The sequence below is a fragment of the Capsicum annuum genome, chromosome 7 (genome assembly GCF_002878395.1).
Source record: "Capsicum annuum cultivar UCD-10X-F1 chromosome 7, UCD10Xv1.1, whole genome shotgun sequence".
Classification (NCBI taxonomy): Eukaryota; Viridiplantae; Streptophyta; class Magnoliopsida; order Solanales; family Solanaceae; genus Capsicum; species Capsicum annuum.
This window is the reverse complement of record NC_061117.1, coordinates 66059625-66070991: the sequence shown is the minus strand read 5'-3', so window position 1 is coordinate 66070991 and position 11367 is coordinate 66059625. Positions and strand designations below refer to the sequence as shown.

The 11367-nt window shown below is 34.9% G+C and overlaps 1 non-coding gene across 1 annotated transcript; it reads left to right on the top strand.

Annotated features, from left to right (window-relative positions):
• Positions 1-6564: 6564 nt before the first annotated feature.
• On the top strand, positions 6565-6671 carry LOC124886203. Its single transcript, XR_007043289.1, has one exon. It is a non-coding gene; the product is annotated as a small nucleolar RNA R71 (small nucleolar RNA).
• The last annotated feature ends 4696 nt before the right edge of the window (positions 6672-11367 follow it).

The window sequence follows — 11367 nt, the reverse complement described above, 5'->3', positions numbered from 1 at the left end:
TCGTCGTCAAGCTTAGACAGTGCTTGAGAACTTAAAGTGAAGAAGTGATGACAATTTTTGTAAGTCGTCATATGTATGATAAGCCGTCAGGTATGTCATCACTTCGAAGAAAAAGGCAAAAATTTAAAGGATGCCTGACGACATATTCTGATAAGCTATCAGGCATGTCGTCACACATAAGCAGAAGGCAAGAAATGGAAATAAAATCTGATGACATGGTCTGATAAGCTATCAGATCTATGATAAGCCATCAGACATGTCGTCAGTTAAGGAGAAAAAATTGAATTTTTAATTTCGAATTTTTCTTAAGTCATAGATATAAATAACAGATTTTAGGGTTCATTGAGGGGCCGCATTATCTTGGACATCTTGAAATGGCTGGAACTCATTACAAAGGCCAGTTTACCTCTTTTTGCTCTCTTAACTTAGACTTCAATTTTTAATTCTTTGATTTAGTTGTGGGATATTCTTCTTGAATTTGGGAAGAGAATCAATTTCCAACTACATTTTTTGTATGTTTTATCACTTTGAATTATGAATTCAGTTATTGTTATTGCTTTCTATTTCATGTGGAACTAAAACCCACAACTAGGGTTGTGGGATCTATGATTATTCCTCCATGGATTTAATATTTGGTTAGGATTCGAGTGATTGTGGGAACATCCTGATAATTCTTTTGTATTAATTATTAACTATTGGTTGCAAACAATAGGCCTTGCTTACTGTTGATTTGCTTGAGATAAGAAATCAACCCTAGTAAAAAGTGAATTATTAATGAGGATTTGGGAAGGTCAAGTTCTCATCTAATGATTAATGCTGTAACAAGATTGATCAACTCGAGATAAAATTAGTATGAATAGAATGGTTTCCTATGTTCGAGAGAATTAGGGATTTCAACATCTAGATAGGTTGAGAAACACTTAGATGGACTGTCAAAATTGATAATTTGGTATTTCCCATAGGTTACGATAATCCAATACTACAACTGTTATTCAATGGAGGATTACTAATCATAGTGATCAGAACTCTAGTTTCTCTATATCATTGATTTGAAATTTTGCAGTTTAAGATTTGAGTTCTAAGGTGAATTGAAGTGTTAAAAACATTTGTTTGATCATCAAAAACCCCCCATTTTATCTTTTCATATTATTTGTTTGAATTCAACTTATAGCTATAGTTTCAAATTTGCTTAATCGCCACTTACATTATGCCCTATGGATTCAACCCCGGCTCCAAAGTTGCATAAATATATTGATGATGACCGCCTTGCACTTAATTGACGTGTAAGTTGAGCGTTATCAACAAGCGATATGATGTGTCAGTAAATATGTTGGAGGAGAAACATGATGCATCGAGTTCACATCAAACCATTGGAATTTGCATTATAATATTCCACTAAGTGTTAGGTCAGGAATAAGTGATACGTCGTATCTATTCTGCGTTAGGACACTGGAATTTGCACTCAAATATTCCTCTAAGGAAAAATTTTCCCTCACCTGGGGGAATATTAAATTCCCCTTTACCTTTTTCACCTCATAGCACATATTTCATTTACTCAATAAGCCCTTATTTTAAATGGTCCATCCACTTCTATTTTTCCTAACTTCCACCAAATTTCTTATTCCCACACATTAAACAAAACAACTAAACTACGTAAGAAAAAGTGGGTTGCCTTCCACTCAGCACCTTATTTTTGGTTGTGGAACAACTCATCTTTTCATATTTTTACTTTCTTTTATATGTTTTTCTCTTTTCTTTTTTCTTAAAACTAAAAACACAAACTATGCTATTACATTACATTCATTTGTGGCCTCTACATAGCGCCTTAGTTTACGTCATGGAATGAATCAACTCAATCTCATTCATCTACAAAGGTGATGGAGACATTGTACTTATCTCCATGATCCGTCCAATAGTGCCAAGAACTTATCAGTATTTTCCTTGTTCCACATCTCCACTGCACCATGAGGCATCATATGCACCACCTCAAAAGGCCTAGACCACTTAGAATGCAGGTTACCAGGAAATAATTTCAACATTGAATTAAACAGCAAAACAAGTTTTCCAGGTTCAAAAACTCTATCCAAGATATGATTGTCATGCCATTTCATGTCCGTCTCTTTGTATAGTTTGGAATTCTCATAATCATTGAGATAAAACTCATAAAGTTCAACAAGCTTTAACAACCTCTTCTCACCTGCAACCTTCATATTAAGATTCAACTTTTTCACTGCCCAAAGTTTGATGCTCAAGCTCTACAGGTAAATAACAGGCTTTCCCATACACCAAACTATATGGAGAGGTACCTATGGGCATCTTATAGGCTGTCCTATAAGCCTATAGTGCGTTATCCAACTTTTCATCCCAATCCTTGCGCTGACCATTGGTAGTATTTTCCAGAATTCGCTTTATCTTCAGATTGGATACCTCTACTCGACTACTTGTTTGTGGATTGTACACAGTTGCTACCTTATTCCTAACACCATATTTAGATATAAGATTTTTATACCAAGTTTTAATAAAATATGTACCTCTATCACTGGTTATAGCTTTGGGAGTGCCAAACTGAGAGAATATGTGATTCCTCACAAATTTTAGTACTACTCTTACATCATTAGTGGGAAAAGCTGCAGCTTCCACCTACTTAGATACATAATCAGCTGCCACTAGAATATATAAGTTTCCATTGGATGGTGGGAATGGTCCAATAAAATCTATCCCTCAAACATCGAATACCTCAACTTCCAAAATGTTATTCAGGGGCATCTCATGATGCCTTCAAATTGTACCTAGCCGATGACACATATAAAACCTCTTTACGAAAGCCACTGCATTTCTAAACAATTTTGGCCAAAAGAATCCTGATTGTAACACAATTTTGGTCATTTTTCACCCCTATGATGGCCATCGTAAGGGGATGAATGGTATTTTTGCAGCACTTATTGAAATTTTTCTTTAGATACATATCCTTGCACAATTCTATCTAGGCCCTATTTGAAGAGATAAGGCTTATCCTATACATATGCATGAGAATTATGTAGCAGCTTCTTTCTCTATTAAATGGTAGCTTCAGGAGGGTAAACTCTACATACCAAAAAATTCACAATGTCTGTATACTATGGTAACTCACAAACATCAAGTGACAATAATTGATCATTCAAAACTCTTCTCGACTTCAAAGTCTATCATCAAAAATATGGTTATGATTCTTTAGCCTGGACAAATGGCCTGTAGCTTAATTCTCTACTTCCTTTTGATCACACACTTCTAGGTAATATTCTTGAAGAAATAGAATCCACCAAATCAACCATGGCATTGCATCTTTTTTGTTGAACAAGTACTTGATGGCAGCATAGTCTGTGTGAACAATTACCTTGGTGCCTACCAAGTATGATCTAAATTTATCGAATGCATAAAAGATTGCTAACATCTTTTTTTTCTGTGAATGTGTAATTCATCTGGGCATCATTCAAGACTTTACTTGCATAATAAATAGAATGAAATACCTTTTCTTTTCTATGCCCCAAAACTTGTCCCACAACCACATCACTTGAATCATACATTAGCTCGAACGGTAACGCCTTATCTGGAGAAACCAAGTTGGGTGCTTCTGTCAGTTTTTTCTTCATCCTCTCAAAAGATTCTTGACAATCAGCCCCGAAATTAAACTTAGTTTCTTTTTCTAGCAGCTTACACATAGGCCTTGCAATATTTGAGAAATCTTGGATAAACAGCCTGTAAAACCCTGCATGCCCTATAAAACTTCTCACTCCCTTCACACTTATAGGATATGGAAGTTTTTCAATCACTTCAACCTTGGCTCTATCCACTTCAAATCCTTTACATGACACCTTATGAGTAAGGACTAATCCTTCCTTGACCAGAAAGTGACACTTTTCCCAGTTTAGTACAAGATTTGTTTCGTCACAATGATCTAGGACTTGATCTAGATTCTGCAAGCATACATAAAAAGTGTTACCATAAATATAAAATTCATCCATGATACCTTGATAAATTCTTCAACCATGTTAAATAAAATTTCCATCATGCATATCTGAAACATTGTGGGTGCATTACAGAGGCCAAAAGGCATGCGTCTGAATGCATATGTGCCATATGGGCAAGTAAATATGGTCTTTTCTTAAGTTTCTGGCACAATGGGGATCTTATTATACCCTGAGTAATCATCCAGAAAGCAATAGTATTTTTGCCCTGCCAACCTATCTATCATTTGATTAATAAATGGGATGGGATAATGATCCTTTCTGGTGGCTTTATTTAGCTTTAGGTAGTCAATGCAGATTTTCCAACCAGTTACCATGTGCTTGGGAATAAAATAATTAGCTTTATTGATGGCTATAGTTATGCCACCTTTAATTGGGATATAGTGACTGGGCTGACCTACTTGCTATTGAAAATGGGATAGGCAATCCCAGCATCAAGCCACTTAATGGCTTCTTTTTGTACCACTTCCTTTATCTTTAATTATATTTGTTTCTTCTCACTTGCCTCGTAAACTTCTTCCATGTATATATTGTGTATACAAAAAGTTGGATTGATTCCAGTGATGTCTAACATCTGCCAGCCAATTTTCTTTTTCTTTCCTTTTAAAATTTCCAATACTTTCCTTACCTGCACATCAAATAAATGTACAAAAAAAATAATAGGTAAGGTATCATCATCACTAAGGAAAACATATTTTAAGTATAGAGGAAGAACCTTAAGCTCTAATTTTGGAGCTTCATTAATTGAAGCTTTGGGGATGGGCTAATAGGCTTGTTTAATTACTCAAAAGGTAGGTTACTTATTTCAACAATCATCAAATTCATAACTTGAACCAATTCACATGTCTTTACATCTCCATAAAGATCAAAACCCATCAAATCATGCTTGAGTGGATCATCAAAAAACAACAGATGTAGCTCAGATGCAAGGTAAATAACTGATATAAAAGACAATTCTTCAGATATAACATACAATTTTAGCACCGTATACACATCAAAAACCTCCACTTTGTCATATGCTCTCATAGTTATCTTTTTTATTGCTACATCAATAGGTGACTGCCCTTTTTCTAGGAATAGGCATCCCAAAATAAATGGAACAACCAAATCAACTACAAAGTCAAGAATAACAAAGTCTACTAGAAAAATCAAGGATCCTACTTGTATTAAGACGTCTTCAATAATTCCATCTAGCCTAGCACAACACCTATCAGCCAACAACCAAATAATGGTCTTGGCTTAGGGACTCCCAAAACCTATCTTTCGGTACTAAGATGTGTTTATAAGATTGATGCTCGCCCCCAACTCACATAATCCACGAGCACTGATGGCCTTCCCAATAGTGATCCACAAAGTAAAAATACCTCGATCTTTTAGCTTTGTGGGTAATTTGTTCTGTATCTTAGATGTGCACTCCTCAGTAAATATAACTGTAGCATAGTTTGTCAACCGGTTCTTGTGTGCCACTATGTCCTTCAGATACTTTACATATTTTGGAACACTCTGTAGAATATCAACAAGAGAAAGATTTATATGAACCTGCTTTATAATATCCAAAAACTTCTTTTAACTTGTCTCCTCTTGGTGCTTTCACTACCTTTGAGGAAAGGGTAAAGGTATAGTATTCTTCTCCACTTGAATTTCATCACTTCTAACTCTTTCCTTGGCCTTTTTCTGCTCATTCCTTTTAGGATCATCATTAGTAATTATGGGACTAACCTGCCCACGTACCACCTCATTTAACTGCAACCTACTCCTTGTTGTGACTGTATTTACCTACTTTGGATTTGTCTCTGTATCACTAGGTAAACCTCCTTGAGGTTTAGTGTTTTGCGCTCCCGCAATCTAACTAAGTTGCAACTCTAAATTCCTAGTAATCAACTACTGGGTCGTCATATCTACCTGTTTACTTTTGATATCTACTGCCATCTATTCCTGAGAAGCTAGAAGTTGCTTTAATATCTCTTTAATATTTCTTGTTTGGGTAGTGGTTTGATTATTCTGAACCTGCTATTAATTTTATTATATTGGCCCCTAATATTGATTATTGTTCTGTGCCTGATTTCTACCCCTTAAGAAATTGGGATGATTTCTCTAGTTGGGATTATAGGTGTTACAAAAATTCTGTTGTCCTGGATGATTTGCATTCCTCACATAATTAATAGAATTTTGATTAACTGCATAAGCATCTATTGCGTGCTCATTACTACTACAAACCTCACACCAAGAATTTACTTATTGGACTGCATTTGTTGTTGCTGCAGGGTGTGCAGCCCCTAACTTCATGCTGCTGAACTAATTAGTAATTTGATTCTACAGTGATTCAAGTTTAGATGATAAGATAGTGAATTGAGCTACATCTAATACACCTATACCCTTCTTAAGAGCACTCCTCGAGTCAGCATGCCATTCAGGATTCCCGTATGAAATATCATTAAGTAGTGTATACAATTCATCATAAGTCTTCTCAAGAACTTACCCATCTGCTACAGAATCCAAGAGAATCTTGGTATTTAGATCTAACCCCTCGATGAAAGTATGAATAAGAACATTATTAGAATGATGATAGTGAGGGCAATTTCTAAGAATACTTCTAAATATCTCCCAAGCTTGGTAGAGATTCTCTCCTTCTTTCTATCTGAAACTCAAAATCTCACTTCTCAAACATGCAGTCTTCCCTGGTGAAAAGAATCGAATAAAGAACTTCCGAGCTAGATCTTCTTTGGAAGAAAGATGTTGTATTGGTTTTGAAAGTGCAATTCTGTATATAGGCCCTTCATGAGATTCTTACAGAATATTGGACCCAAAGTATACTGGTGAAATTTAGGTATCATTGTACTTATTTTGACGAGTAGATTATGATTTTGATAGTGTGGCACCTTGCGAAAGATTCTCAAAAAGGAAAATCAGTGGTTGAGCGAATTCTCTAGCCTTTTTGTTCGGTGTCCAGGTAGGATAGGTTTGCTATTTTTATACATTGAGCTATCTCATAGTGCGATTATTATATTATGCTAGATATGGGGTGAGATTTAGGTGTTGGTAGTATGAATGAGAACTTTTGGATTAGTTGAACCATTTAGGCTATCTTGAAATTAAAAAATTAGAGAATTAGCTTTGCTACTCATGTATTAGGTGAATTTAGCTTTGTAGTTTATGTTTAGAATAGAAATGCCTTGGTTGCTTAAGCTAGGTAAAATTTCCTTAGTGACTCATGTTTGGGTGGAGTTGGTCTTAGGGGCATAATTTCGGTGAAATTGCTTTAGTTGCTACTATTTTAGGTGGGATAGACTAGTTGTTCATGTTTGGAAGGATTACTATCTTAGGCCATTTATTGCTTATTCAACATCTAGAAATGAACTTATATACCTTAGCCTAGTTTGGGGTAGAAGTTGCCTAAAATAAATTTCGAGGATTAGAAGTGGGCCCCTCCGACACGCCTTAGGCCAAGACTTGTGATAAATATGTTGATTTATTTGAGCATATTATACCCTTATTAATGTTCAGTTTAGGACTTGAGGAGAGTGAATATATTTATTGAGTATGTAAATAGATATTGAAGGATTTATGCTAATTTCCGGTATTGCTAATGATATTACTTATATACATGATTTATGATTAATGATATGATTTATAAATATGACTAATGATATGACTTATATGTATATATGATTATTGATATAACTTTTGGATATGATAAATGAGTGAATTTATAGATGTGCTAATGATATGGTTTCCGAATATGATTAATGATATGATTTATAAATATGACCAATGAAATGACTTACGTATATATATGATTATTTATATATATTCTAGGTATGATTAATGATATGATTTATAGATATGATCAATTAGATGACTTAGGCATGTATATATATTATTGACATGGCTTCCAAGTATGATTAATAATATGATTTACAGATATAACCAAAGAGATAGCTTATGGATATATATGATTCTTGATATGGATTTTGGATCTGTGTAATGATGTGATTTATAAATATGGCTAATGAAGTGGCTTATATATATATATACAATTATTGATATGGCTTGCAGATATGATTAATGATATAGCCTATCGACTGCATAATGATATAGTTATCGGTGTGATTAATGATATGACTTATAAATATGTGTTCCATTTTTAGTCTAGCAATTGATAATAATCTCGATAATATGAGTTTTGATTCAAGCCTAGCAAAGGATGATAGTGATGATGATACAATTGAGTTTTGATTAAGTCTGGCATTTGGAATTATGTAATAAATGATATGGCACAAATGAATTCTTTGTTATGACATGATAATTTGGTGATTTATGGTTTTTCGGTTGCTTAGTTTCCTTGATTGTACCCTCTAGTCTTATAGGGGACTGCATTGGGTTATTTACTTTTATGAACTTATTGGCTTTTGGGGGTCAATCTTGTAGTTATAATTGTGTGATCTTTATGTTATAATGTCATGAATCTTCAAGTTATTTTTCGTATTCCCACTTATTTTCATTGTTAGAGCTTTCCTATTGCTGCCTAAAGTTATTTAGGACTTGTTAGAACTAACAGTTCGGTTATTGCATAGTTCGTTTGTTCTTTTACAACAAACTACCTAATTTGAAGTCCTTACTATTTCAAATTTTCTATCAGGCAAAAACTTCAAAGAAATGGCCTCTTATACCAGTTCTGAATGTTCCAACAACTTTGGAATGTCGATTTTAGGCTAGTTGGACTCTTGGTTTGGGTCCTGAGGCACCCGGGATCATTTCAACCTAATGGTAAGAAAGTTAAGAAAATGAAAATTGAGTGTGTGACCAACTTTTTATCGAAATGACCTTAGATGGAAATTTTGACTTTGTCATTGAGTCTGAAACATCAAATTTTATAGGGTATCATAGTCCATTTTTGCATACATGATTCTGGATGAATCTTGAGAGGTTGGCAAAGACTTAGAGAAATTTCAAGTCTCAACTATGCTGATGGTTTTGCAAATAGAAAACCTAGGATCGCAATTGTGACTCCCTTAGCAGGCCACCAAGTGTCGCGATCGCGGTGCGCATTTAGTAATAGCAACTCGCATTGGCAGCCACCATATACGGCGATCGTGAGGGTTGGGTCGCGATAGCAAATCCTGATACTTAATAGATCCCTTTTAGCCTATCTTGCATATGTATTCATCCATTCTCTTGAGAATTAAACCCTAAAGAGAGGATAAGCTTGGGATTAGAGATTATGGGTGATTTGGGATCTTGGAAAATGATTATTACCCGATTTTCATTTGGATTTGGGTTAAGATTCCTCCATTTTCATGATTCATTCCCCCCTATTCTTCTCTAAAATCCCTAAGATTTGGTGGCTTGATTTTGGCCATATTTGAGGGTGACTACTCCTTGAGCATGAGGGAATGTTGGGTTGGCCTCGGAAATGCAATTTCCTAAATGAGACCCACATAGGATTTTTGAGTATTTTTGAACCCAAATCACAATGGCGTAATATGGGTATAATTATTCTTTTATTGATGAGTAGATTGTGATTTTGATAGCTTGGCATCTTGCGGAAGGTTTTTGGAAGGGAAAATCGATGATTTAGCATATTCTTTGAGCTTTTTTCGGCATCTAGGTAGGCTATGTTTCCCCCTTTCATTTATTGAGGTATGTCATAGTATGTTTATGATATCATGTTAGATTTGGGATGGATATTAAGTATTGGTGATCAAATTGACTATACTTGGGTTAGTTGGGACTTCTAGGCCATTTGAAACCATAATTTAATTGCTTTAGCTTGGTTTCATAGATCATTAGTAGAATTTCTATCTTAGGGCTAATTAAGGCTTGTTTGACATCTAAAAGTCAATTAAATATCTTAGCCTAGTCTGGTAGAGTTTAATTAATAACAGTTGTCGGGGTTTAGAAGTGGCCTTCGACCCACCTTAGGCCAAGACTTGATCCAATTTTGTAGATCCTTATACGTTTATTTATATGCTTATTATGAAGCTTGATGAGACTAGATGTTAAATGATCACAATGGTTGGATATTGGGAGTAGATGCTGAATACGGTAAGACTCAATTAATATGATGAGTTGATATTGGTATTTGAGATTTATTAGTTATGCTATTGATTATGTTATTGTTCATGACTTGAGGGAGATATTGATGATACATGTACAGGCATATTCTTACCAGTTTAAATTCGGACATTGATGGCATGCATAACTTGTTCAAGTCTAGAAGATAATTATTATATTGCATATAGATACAAGCATATACCCGATTTATGTCTGGAAGATTACTATGATATTGATTATATAATTACTAGTTCAAGGCCGAGAACTGTCTATGATATTAATCATGATAGTGGTGGTACGATATTTTCATGACCCGAGAATGCCCCCTAGTCATATCACGGTGCCTAGAGTCACAAGGGATCCCAAGCTAACCCATGGCCTGGCATAAAAATAGGAATACTGAACAGATAATAAGATACTGAGCAGAAGTTAAACTTAAAGGAACTGATAATAGGAATATTAAAATTAGTACGGAATATTAAACTATGACTTCCTGAAATACCCAACAAGTTAAAAACATAACTATCTGTCTGTCTGAAAGCCTCAACCTTATATAAGTTTTTCAGAGAAGCTCCCAACTAACTCCAAACTGTCTGAAACTAAATAAAGGAAAATATTGAAAAGAAATATGAATAATAGTCCTCGAATGATGAGGACTCAGCAAACAATGTTATTGATATGGTACAAAAACTACTAAGCTCAATCTGGATGTTTAGCGTTAGAACCTATATTATAAGACAATATAGCACAGAGAAAGTATGTGATCAATACTTTGAATGTACTGTGTATGTGAGATGGGAAATAACTAATATAAATTGAACATGATGCATGAAACATAGTGAAGTGATGCAAGACCAAGTAAATAATATGTAATATATGATAAGATAGATAACTGAATACATGGTGTAATACCTCGTACTTCTACCTAGCTTAAGATTATCCTAAAAATGTTAAAGACTTGCTTTGAAGATGAATACATTCGCCTAAATCCGATAACCAGAATAAGAAGTTATGGCGATTTAAAGTTTCAGTCATTAAACACCGTCATTCAAGGCAGTAGCGTGTCACGGAGTGTGTCAAAATAGCAATTGTCGATTTCAAGTGTTTCTCCACAATAGTGGCGCATCACGCCAAAGACCCAATTCGCAATTATCTAAATCCAGTAAGGCAATGCGATCTTAGCGAAACACGCCATGGATAAAATTCAAATCCAGTGCTGATTTGGGTTTCCACAGAGTCATGCCGTCCGTCCAGTTCCTAGTTAGCAATTTCCAGTGACAAGACGTGATAGCGCCCGTCGCGCCAGCCT